Here is a 12006-nt window from a genome sequence, read left to right as displayed (position 1 = left end):
GGAATTAGCCCAAGCAATGGAGTTGAAAGACTCTCCCAACATTTGAAGTATCAATTGCAAAATCCCTGATGTCAATAATTATATCAATGTGGGATCAACAATGAGGGCTACAGTCCCAACATCAAGGCCACAGATGATGCAAAATGTTCCACTGATGTTGGCTGCTCGTGGTTTAACAATGCTTTAAATGGAATGGAACCAGAACCTGGCCAAGTGAGGAGAAACTTAGTGATGAGCAGAAAAGTCAGGCACCACAATGATAGTGGAGAGGGGAGAACTGAGACCACATGTGATGTAGCTCCATAAAGACCTGTCATTTTTTTGCAATCTAACTTGGACAAAAAATGCTTCTAGTAGACGTTATGGTCCTGAAAAAACTGAGGGTCATGAAGCAACTATAATCTGCCTCACTTCTTCATCAGAGAAAACTGAGGAATTACTTTCTGTAGAATGGGGGGGGGCAGACAGCTCCTCAGAAACAACCACAGCAGCAGTTTTAGTGACTCTTCACTGACAAGAAGTAGAAGATCTAGATCTTTTGGGGTTTGGTCTGGGCAAGATGCTCTAACACTTTTGATAGGTATCTTCTTTTTGCTGTCAATGCTATCGGCACAAAAAGAAGAGGACTCCTTAGACAAGGAAGGTGCGGATGACACAAAACAAAGTCTGATGCCTGAGTAGAAGTGGAAAATAAGGCCTTCATTTTCTCCAACTCTAATCTGTTTCCATTCCTTAAGAATAAACTTCTTAAACCCCAAACAAATAACACAATTGACTTAAAACTGCTCCTCATCTAAACTCTACACACAAACTGTGCTTGTCTAGTGGGGGACTCTTAGCCAAATATCAAAACTTAAACTCCTTTGGCTCCTTTGTAACCGCATTCACACAGAAATGAGCACAGCAGCAAAATGTGGAAGAACAACTGTGTTCAAGCTCAAAAATGTCTCCCACTTCCAGAAGGGAAACACTAGTAAAATGTTTTATTAATTTATATTTCAGTTTGTTAGCCATGGTAGAGCACTGACTATAACTGATCAAATTCAGTCTCAGCCCAGGTTACAAAGCAAAAATGTGAACAGAAAAATCTGTTGATAGAGAAATAGTACCTTCATTCAGTTATTAAAGGAAGTTGGTTGTACAGACAGTAACTAAAAGGAGGAGTAAATATAAGTAACGTAAATATGAAAGAAGTTTGAGAGCAGAGGAACAGCCTTTGAAAGGTGAGAAACAGCGCCGTCTTAAGGCATGGGCATACTGGACAGATGACCATAGGCTCCACAAGCATAGGAGTCCCATGATAATCTATGCATGTTGTGACTTGCTGTCAATAAATAAATACTGCCCTACACTAAATTATATATATTTGAACAATTATGAAAATTACAAATATTATAAAGCATTGTACAGTAGAGCGTTGCTCATCTGAAGCATCAGTTATCCAAATGCAGCCTTTCAGAGGAAGCCTTCCTAAAATTGCATCAGTGCATGTGTCACATGTTCTTTCTACTGTGCGGAATTTAACATTCCATTCACTGCTACCTTGCTGCTTCCACAGTTCCACTTCAGCAAGTAAGTACAATATCCTGAGTTCTCTACCCCTACCACCACTTGTGTTTCAAGGAGTTTAATGCGTAGCTGTCAACTGTCCAGGTTTTCACAGAATGTCTGGAATTTTTGGCAAATACTTTTGTCTGTTCCTCTTACAATTTGTAGTTTTCTGGCAAATCAGTGAAGACTGAATTCACTAAATACAGTAATGCCAGCCATTTAAGTTTCATTCTTCTTATCTTTCAGGAAATGCATGGTAACACAAAATCTTTTGTTCTAGCAATTTTATACAAGCAATATTTAAAATGCGTCCCTGGTTTTGGGACTTTATCTCCACCCACCCCCCATAAATTTTGGCTTTTTCAGATTTCTTGTGGTTGAGAGATACAGCTGAGCATCAAGTGCATTTTACAAGGAGCTGAGAGCTTCAGAGGAAGAGAAGTTTAGTGCTGCTCATGCCAAGTCTGTTTACAATGTGCAGCTGTTGTTTAGCAAATGATATGTTGTGCTAAAGTATTTATAAAGTGTTTAGCAGATGTTGTGCTAAAGTATTTAAAAGAATTGTTAGCAGCACAACAGGTTATATAATCACTTTTGATGCAGAAGGCTGTGGGTTCTACTCCCACAGTACATAGATGGATTGCTGATATTGTTTCTTATCCGGTTCAATTACAGTTTGATTATCCAAACTAACCCAACTAATATCCACACCTACGTATACCTCGAAATCCACAAATCATTCATCTCTTCTTGACTGGATCCTAGTAACACACTCCGTAAGTATCATTTCCCTGAAACCCCACCAGATACCCTTAGTGACCACTGCCCAATTAAAGTCCTTCCACTATTCTCCTCACTTGTAAAAACCACACAAGATCAAAGCATGTCACAAATTAAACAACGTTTAACTCTATTAAATTAAACAGCCAGCTCTCAGCTATCAACTGGTCATTCCTTAACCACATACCCCTTGATGAGGCAGTTATGGAATTTAACAGAATATTCCTTAGCATACTTAATTCTCTAGCCCCCATACGAAATATTAGAATAAAGTCAACTGTATCCCCTTGGCTAACAAATGTCACCCACACTCTAATGGCACAGAGGGATAACACCTGGAATCTCTGGACTAAAACCAAACTCCCCTCCCATCTCCAACAGTATAGACACCTACACAACCTTAGTAAGAAAGCTGTCACCAATGATAAGAAAAACTACTACACTAACCCTCCTGATACACACCTAAACAACCCAAAGAAATTCTGGCATGCTGTTAACCAAATCCTTCATCCAGGAAACCCCTCCTCTCCCTAACCTAGTCCTACAAACACTCCTCTCCAAACTGCTACTAACTTTAACTCCTACTTTATAGACTCCATTAGCAAATTAACCAACCATCCCAGCTCCAACAGTGACTCGACCCCACCCACCAACCCTCCCAAAACCTCCAACACCCCCTCAGCCTTTCTCCTAAAAACTGTGTCCACCAACTACATTTAATCCCTACTTCTGTAACTTAAGCCATGCTCCCCCTCAGCTGATGATTTCCCTCCACTCTTTCTCCAGAAAGCAGCCAACTCCATTGCCCTACCCATCTCCATACTCATTAACCGATCCATCACTGAAGCCAAAGTCCCAGCAATTTGTAAAAAAATTCTGCATTCTACCCATCCATAAGGGTGGCAGCTCCACCGAACTTTCCAACTTTAGGCCCATTGCAATTCTATCATCCATGCCAAAGATCCTGGAAAAAATGTGTTCACAAACAAATCCTACAATACCTCATATAAGAGAACCTAATCACCCCCACCCAACATGGCTTCTGCCCTAGTCACAGTACCTCTACTGCCCTTATCTCCTTTATAAGCACCATCTCACAAGCTAGAGACCAGAACAATGTAGTTTCTTGCCTCTTTCTCGATCTCTCAAAAGCTTCTGACACCATCTCTCACCCCATCCTCTTAAATAAATTCTCTGAACTCAACCTAATTATCTCTAGCATCTTCTAGTTCTCTAGCTACCTCAGCAATTGCTTTCAATCTGTAAAATGGCTTTCTGCTTTCTCCCCAGAACTCCCTATAAACACAGGAGTACCTCACGGTTCAGTACTTGGCCCACTACTCTAATATTTTTACCAATCAATTATCTACCTTCACTCCTCAGTCTTTGCTGGGACAGTATGCTGATGACTCCACAGTCAGACTACAACTTGGAACTCCTTTATGTCTATCGTAAAATGGCTCAACCAACATCAGCTAATCTTAAACCCAAAGAAGACCAAACTCTTGCTCTTTGTCCCAAAAACAATGCATCATCTAAAAACCTTCTTTCTCTATTTCCTCCCAAAATAGTACACCCATCACAGTAGAAACTCACACCAAACTTCTTGGGGTCATTATTGATGACCAGCTAAAATTTCACCTACATGTTCTCAGTAACATTAAGAAAACCCACCAAAAACTTGGTCTCTACAGGAACAAAAACATTTTGTGTAGTAAAGCCAAGATACCCCTATCCAATGCCTATCTACTACCAACACTTCTCTATGGCTCTCAAATACTCACCAACTTACAAACCACACTTCTCTCAAAATTACAAATCACATACAACAAAGTTGCCAAATTTGCTGCTGAACTCCCATACTTTTCTCACCACTGCTTAGCACTCAGGAAACTAAACTGGTTAGAGCTTCTCCATAACTTCCTCCTCTCTCAGCTTCAGATAATTCACTCCATACTGCACCAACCATCTTTCTGTCCCAGCATTTCCTCTATTATCTCCTCCTACTCCCCACCCAGAACACTTCAGAGCTCAGAACAACATCTCCTTACCATATACAAGCCAAAGATCAGCTTCGGCAAAAACCTTTACAGCTATTCACCAGCTGAAAACTGGAATAAACTTCCACTTGACATTCGAAATATTAAACCCAAACATCAGTTCAGAAGTGCATTAAAAAAAGCCTAAGCAATTTAAGATTATGTCAGTGTAATCACCCTCCAGATTAACCTTACTACCTTTGACCAACCTGTCTCCCTCCCCCTCCCCCACATCGCCCTACTTCCTTTCTCTTGCATCTAATTTCTCAGCTCAACTCCTACTTCTTCTACTCTCTCTACCTTGTACCTGCATTTTAACATAGGCATTAACTCAAATTATGTATATAACTTGTACTTTTCCACTGCTCCTTTTCAAGTGTACTGATGATAAAGAATGTACTTTTTTTTTCTAATTATGTAACATTTACTCTGTACTGTAATAGGCTGTACATTACTGCTTTTTAGAAGTTCATAGCTTGGTACTAGGCTATCTGCCCTAGGGCTTATACAAGCCTAGCAATAACAATTTCCTGGATATTTCTTCCCACAATGTTTATGTCTAGCAGAGTGACTGACGTGATCCCCAGGGTGAATTTCCGATCTCCCATCCAATCGTCAAGGTTCCTTTTGAAGAGAGCCAAGGAGGCACTCTGCTTGACGTGTATGGGCAGTCTGTTCCAGAGTATGGGGAGTCTCTGGTTTAGGAGCCTGCTTGACATGTATGGGCAGTCTATTCCAAAGTATGGGGAGTCTCTGAGTCAAGAGCCTACCCCTCCAGCATGTTTTATTTATCGTGATGACAAGGTTTAGATCCCTTGAGCATGTGGCTCTGAGGGATTGGGATTTCTTTAAGTGGAGCATGTTCAACAGCTCAGGGTTTGACATGGCCTTGTATGTTAAGCAGAGATTGCCTCTGAGTCGACGATATGCGACAGAGTACAGCTGGAGTTTTTTTAGATGGTCAGTATAGGGCATCTGCTTTAGACCTGTGATTCTTTTAGTGAGGTATTTCTCTGGCCTTTCCAGCTGTTGCAGATGTCTTGTGAGTTATTAGCAATCACATATTTTATGTCTAATTTGTATTATTGTTCATTTTATTAATCTTGTTCTACATATCTATGTATTATGGGCCGGATTCACGAAGGCTTGCACGGAGTCTAAGAGTAGAGTAAGACTCCAAACCTCCAATATGTCTGCTGAGCGATCCAGCAACAGCCGGCAGGGGCGTGCATGAGAGCTCCTAAAACTACTCTTGCACGGACAGTGTTATGTTATGCAAATTACCTCATTTGCTGCTGAAAGCTATGCAAATGAGGTAAATTTGTGATCCAGGAAACACTAACCTGTCCGAGTAAGAGTAGAGTTATTTGCAGAAATGTACTCCGTTGGTAACGGAGTACCGTTCTGCAAATACCAAAACGGAGCTATGACAGCTCCAAATAAAGGATGCATACAGTTGAGGAAGCATGCCAATGGCCAAATATAAGGCCATTGGCACTTTAATCTGTTGCAAAATATTAAAAGTAATATTTTTTTTCTCCGATGTTTAAGCATAGCGCAGCACTAGCTATAGTAGCGCTATAAAAAACAGAAAATAAAAACAAAAAACCAAAAAAGGCATTTTATTAAAAATATTCCTCTGCCATGCAGGTGAATGGCAGGCTGAAGACAACATGGCTACTGAGTAGTGGTTGCTAAGGGGGGAAGCTCAGTTTGAGAGATGTAACCAAGCATTAGTAGGCAATCCTATGCAAATGAGGATAAGAATAGTGAATCCCAATTTTCCCTGCCATGTGAACCATGTCCCTAGAGTGTAAGTGTAGGATTAGAGTAGAAGATAAGGGACATCATAAGAGGGTATGTATCAAAGACTGTAAGGTTATTGGAGCAGAGTGTCATGTGTTTGCTGTGAGTTACTCAGGACTGGAAGAGGCGTGTCTACAGTTGTCTTAACTGAAACCCAGAAACCGAAGGTGTATGCCGTGGCAATCACCAAAGTTTCTTGCAAAGATGCTTACACTGTGTGCGTGCGTGTGCATGCCTGTAAACCCGTCTAAGCCTGTGTGCGCGTGTGTGCACCCGTGTAAGCCTGTGTAAGGCTGTCTATGCCTGTGTGCGTGCGTGTGCACCTGCCTAAGCCTGTATAAGCCTGTGTAAGCCTGTGTGTGCGCGTGTGCGCTTGCGTGTACGTGTTTGCGCGGCGCTGCCCCCTGTGGAAACAGAAAGGGAAAAGGAAGGAAAGGAGAACTAGCAGAGCTGCCAGGTGAAATCAATCAGAATCAGCCAATTACACAGGCAGTACACTAGCCCAGCACTTAAAACTCTGCAAACAACATTCCCCCATGTTTTTCTCAGAAGCACTGCAACACTGCAGTCTACAAACAGAAGTCAAAAAAAGCTTAACTGAGACAAAAAAATGTTAGGGGCTGCCATTGCTATTATAAGGCAACATGTGCAATATGCTGAGGGTGGTGCCATTGCGAATGCTGCTGAGCAACCCATAGTGAGGAGACGGAGAAGAGTGTACACACCCAGGGTAACCTACCAGAGGCTACATGAGCTGGAGATAGTGGAGCACTATAGAGTGGACAGTGACCTCCTGCAGCAAATTGTTGATCTGTGCAGGCCACACCTCACACACAGAACCAACAGAGGGGAACCCATCCCAGTGGAAACCAAGGTATGTGTCGGCCTAAGAATACTAGCAACAGGTACCTTCCAGAGACCAACTGGTGATATGATGGGGATTTCATGGGCATCAGCATCCAGGGTACTGCACCAGTTCCTGAATGCCATGTCAGCAAATGTTGGTGATCATGTATATTTCCCCAATTCTCATGAGGTATTGGCCAGCAATATGCGTCTCCTCCAGCAAATAGTGGAATACCCTGAGGTAGTGGGTGCAATTGACTGCACGCACATACACATCAAAGCACCAGCTGGTGAGCGGGGTAGGGCCTACATCAACCGCAAGGACTTCCACTCCATCAACTGCCAGGTCATGTGTGATGTCCAGGGCATAATACTGAATGTGTGTGCTGGCTGCCCTGGAAGCTACCACGATTCCCATATCTGGCATCTGACGCAGCTGTACCAGACATTTGCCAATGGGGACATCCCTGATGGTCACCTAGTGGGGGATGCTGGATACGCACTAGAGCCGTGACTAATGACACCCATCAGAAATGCACACACACCTGAACAAGAACTCCATAATGAGGCACACGCACAAACACGAAATGTAATCGAGTGTGTGTTTGGGATGCTCAAGTCACGGTTCCAGTGCCTGGACACATCTGATGGAGCCTTGCAGTACTCACCAACTACATGTACCCAAATTGTCATGGTATGTGCCATGCTACACGATATGATCCTGCGAAAACAGCTGCAGCAGGAACAGCATGGGGCAGGGCCAAACAGCCCCCCACCATTGCAAAGGCCTGCACAGGCACAGCGTGACTCGGAGGAGGAACAACCTGAGCCTGCCCCAGTAGGCAGAAGGAGGCGTGCCCAGTATGCCTTGGCCTTGGCAAAGAGGCAACGCATAGCACATACACTGGCTCAGTAGGAACCCTGGAAATGATATCTCTCTCTCTCTGACTCGCACATAAAATAAAAGGGATGCCTAACTTGACACTACCTGTTTCCACACATGTATAGGGAGTGTACTATGTGCATCCGACATAGGCAGCCCTGCAGCACCACCTGAGGCATGATTGCCATGTTTTAAGCAATATAAACCAGTGCTAAGCAGCTTTTATCACTATTTAGTATATGTAAACAAAATTGCCCAAGCTAACTAGCGCAACGTCGGGCAACGTTGAGCAATGTTGGGCAAGGTCGGGCAAAGTTGAGCAAAATCAGGTAAACATGCTTATATCTGCTTTAAAGTTCTTTAAGCAGTCTGGTCTGCCCAGCATGAAAATAAAAAGCAGTGACAGGGCTCGAACCCAGGATACTGTGCACTATAGTCACAGTACTGAACCACTAAGCCATGACAGCATTATACTGGCACAGCCACAGCAGAACAATTGTACACTAATGCAAACAAAAAAAAAATGCTGTAGCATGCCCCTAAAGAGGCATATGGTTAACCTCCCCCACAGGCCAATGCAGACAAAGAACAGCAGGCCAGGCGGTGTGATGTGGGTTGGGTAGGCTATGAAGTCACAATCTAATATACGTGACAGTGGACGCTAAAATCTGTAGTACAGCAGTAGGCCTCAAGCCAGTATGACAGGCAACAGTACAGACTGAAATGGAGTACCTTACATAGCAGTGCAGGCCTAGCAAATGTGTATAAGTGTCAGGTGAACCCCTCATCCTATGTACACCCACAGTAACAATCAGGTGTGCCCCCAGGTAGAAATGTACAAAGAATAGCTGTTCCCCCCCCTGTATGTAGAAATGTTGATAAGTCTATGTAAAGTGTCTCATAGAAGCCCTGCAGGCACAGCATGATTTCTGTTGATTTATGACACAAAGGTGAGCCCTGCTGTAAAAATACAACTTGATTTTCCACACACATATAGTATAAATGTTTATAGCGGCCATGTTCACACACTTCAACAAATGTAGTGGATTTCATTCAGCATCACACTGAAAGGTCATACTGGGCATGCTCACACATTTAGGCTAAATATGGAGGTGTTAATAAGGGATCTATGGACAAATGTGGTTAGTCATCTCTACTTCCAGAAACACATTCACAAAGTGCTCAGAAAATCATGCTATGTGTTCACACAACCTGCCAAGGTCTGTGCATGTAGGTCAAAGGAGGTTCCCTCTACTCATCAGTCATCAGACCTGTCAGAGAGTACCACAGCACACTTACGATGAATCCGACTAGGCACCGTCAGCAGCTGTAAAGACCACTGAAGTACCTCAACAAGAGGATTACTGGCCTCAAACAGTTGCCCCATGCAACAAGACTGAATTTAACCCAATCTGTACTCTGTTGCATACTGTCTACTCAGGAGATCTCTGCACAACAGACAGGTCCATGTCATGGCAACACTCAGATCTGTTCTGAGTTACAGCTCAATGGCACTAAATATACAGACCCAACTGATATTGCCAACATCCTGGCAGATAGGATCAGTGTTACCTTTACCCCCCTCTCACCCATGAAAGAGCACATCACTATAATGGAAGACTGCAACGTTGCTGTTGTCATGGCTGCACAGGTAAAAAACACTCTCCAAAGCCAGTATCACAGCAGCCATGGGACCAGATAACCTCCCAGGCTGTGTTCTACACAAACCACAGAATGAACAGGCACCACACCGACGTACCATGTTCAGTCATAGCCACACCTCAGGCTTTGTGCCAGCTGAATGGTGCACAGCGAAGGTTATCCCACTACACAAGGGTGGAGACAGCATGGACCCCAGGAACTAGTGCCCCATTAGACTGATGAGCCTGCCCTTCAAGGCCATGGAATGTATCATCATACAACTTATAAAAAATACAGTTGTAATCCCCAAACCCTGGACCACAACCATGTTGTGTTTTGTAAAATGCAGATCATGTCTCCTAAACCTGATAGATGACATTGAAGCAGTCACCAGAACCGTAGACAAGGGTAAGGTGGTTCGCACAGCCTATGTAGATCCTGCCATGGCTTACAACACCACCCCACACTCTGTAAATATAGATAAACCCACTAAACAAGGTATAAATTGCTATGTCACAAGATGGGTTGGCAACAGGCTTACTGACAGAACACACACTGTGAAAGTAGCAGACTCCATGTATGACTTTGGACCAGTGGCGAGTGCAGTACCACAGGGTCCAGTCCTGGGTCTTGTCCTGTGTAGTATCTACTTCCCTGAAGTAAACTTTAACATGAAAGGTCTGTGGCTACTGAAGTTTCCAGATGACTGCAAACTAGGAGTCATAATTGTAAACACTAAAGATGTGGACATCCTACAAAAGGGCCTCACTGAGACAGATGGCTGTTGTCAAAGCCATGGGCTCAAGCTCAATGCCAAAATGTGCATTGTCATCCTCTTTGTTAAAAACTCTGTAGCCATGAACCGCAACATAGGCTGTAGTATACTTAACACTGAAAGTGTAACAAAAGACCTTGGGTCACAGGTGGATAGTGGACACAACTGTGATAATGACATCCCCACAGTAGTCAGGAAATCCTCCTATGTGGCACACCTCATCACAAAAGGTGTCTCATGCAGAATAGAAGAGGACATTGTTCCCCTCTACTCATCACTCACTAGAACCATAATAGAGTACAATGCCCCTTTTGCTATGTACCTCACAAGACAACTACAACAACTGGAAAGCTTGCAGCAATACCTCACAAAGAGCATTAGCGGCCTGAAATACATGCCATACACAGACCATCTCAAAATGCTCCAGCCATACTCCCTTGCATATCGCCTACTCAAAGGTGTTCTCTGCCTAACATACAAAGCTATGTCAAACACAGAGCTGTTGGACATGCCCCACGTAAAACACTCACATTCCCTCTGATCTTCGGACACAAAACCACGAGTGAAATACCAAAGGAAGGGGTGTATCTATTTACCTTATGGATACCCACACCTACAGGTTAGTGGCAAAGCATGAGGCCTTGGAGACCATGCAAGTGCAACTAAAATTGGGCAAAGCTGCTTATCAGATTGTAGCCTACTACAGATCACCTACCTTGTCTCAGGAACCTCACTCAGTAGTCCTGAGAACAGTGGAAAATACAAAGGTCCTATCAAACACCATTATATGAGGAGATTACAACTACCTAAACATTGACTGGGAGAATTACTCATGAACAACGTCCTTTGCCCAATGTTTCCTAGAGTTTAAAAACTCTAACACCCTGGAACACCTGGTCACCATGCCCACTACAGGTGACAACATACTGGACCTGATCATCACCAACATGGGGTACCAGTGTACCAAAACAGAGATAAACCCCTCGCTGGTAATATCAGATCATAAAGTAATCACACTGGACATTCCCCCCCCCGTCAATAAAACCACTGTGAAGACATCTTCAAAAGCAAACTGCACACTTCCCAAGACCAAAGTGGAAAGTTCCAAAGCCCCCTTGCTATAGGATAATGCCAAGCAATCCGCCGCATAATTTACAAGTGCATCCTATGAGCATCTACAGGGATGCATTGATTGAGACATCCCAAATAAAACCAAGATGCACTCCTCCAAATATAAGAAACCAATCTGGTGGTCCTCGTCCCTAAATAAGCTAGACAACAACAGGAGGAAATGAACACATGATAGAGCAAACTTCCCAAAAGGAAAGGCATCACTGATCATTATTAGGAAGAAACAATGACTGCTCATAAAACAATCCAAGGCCAGTTTCCAAAGACAAATTGCCAAGGAATGAAAGAATAACAACCACAAAGCCTTCATTAGCTATACCAAACATGTAGGTGGCAACTTCCAAATATGCTGTCAGCTACTGAAAAATGGCAAGAAATACACTGAACTAACTTACATTGCCCACATCCTGGGGGACAGGTTCAGTGCAAACCCCCCCCCATCACCCCCAAAAGGGCCTGTGCCCATCCCAGAAGAATGCAGATCCCCAGACTTCATGGACATGCAGGTAAAGACAGCCCTCTCCAAAGCTAAGAACACAGCATCAGTGGGACTG

Source organism: Protopterus annectens, chromosome 5.part0 (assembly GCF_019279795.1).
Source record: "Protopterus annectens isolate FY-2018-M chromosome 5.part0, PAN1.0, whole genome shotgun sequence".
NCBI lineage: Eukaryota > Metazoa > Chordata > Ceratodontiformes > Protopteridae > Protopterus > Protopterus annectens.
The sequence above is the reverse complement of the archived record's forward strand: the minus strand, read 5'-3'. Positions refer to the sequence as shown.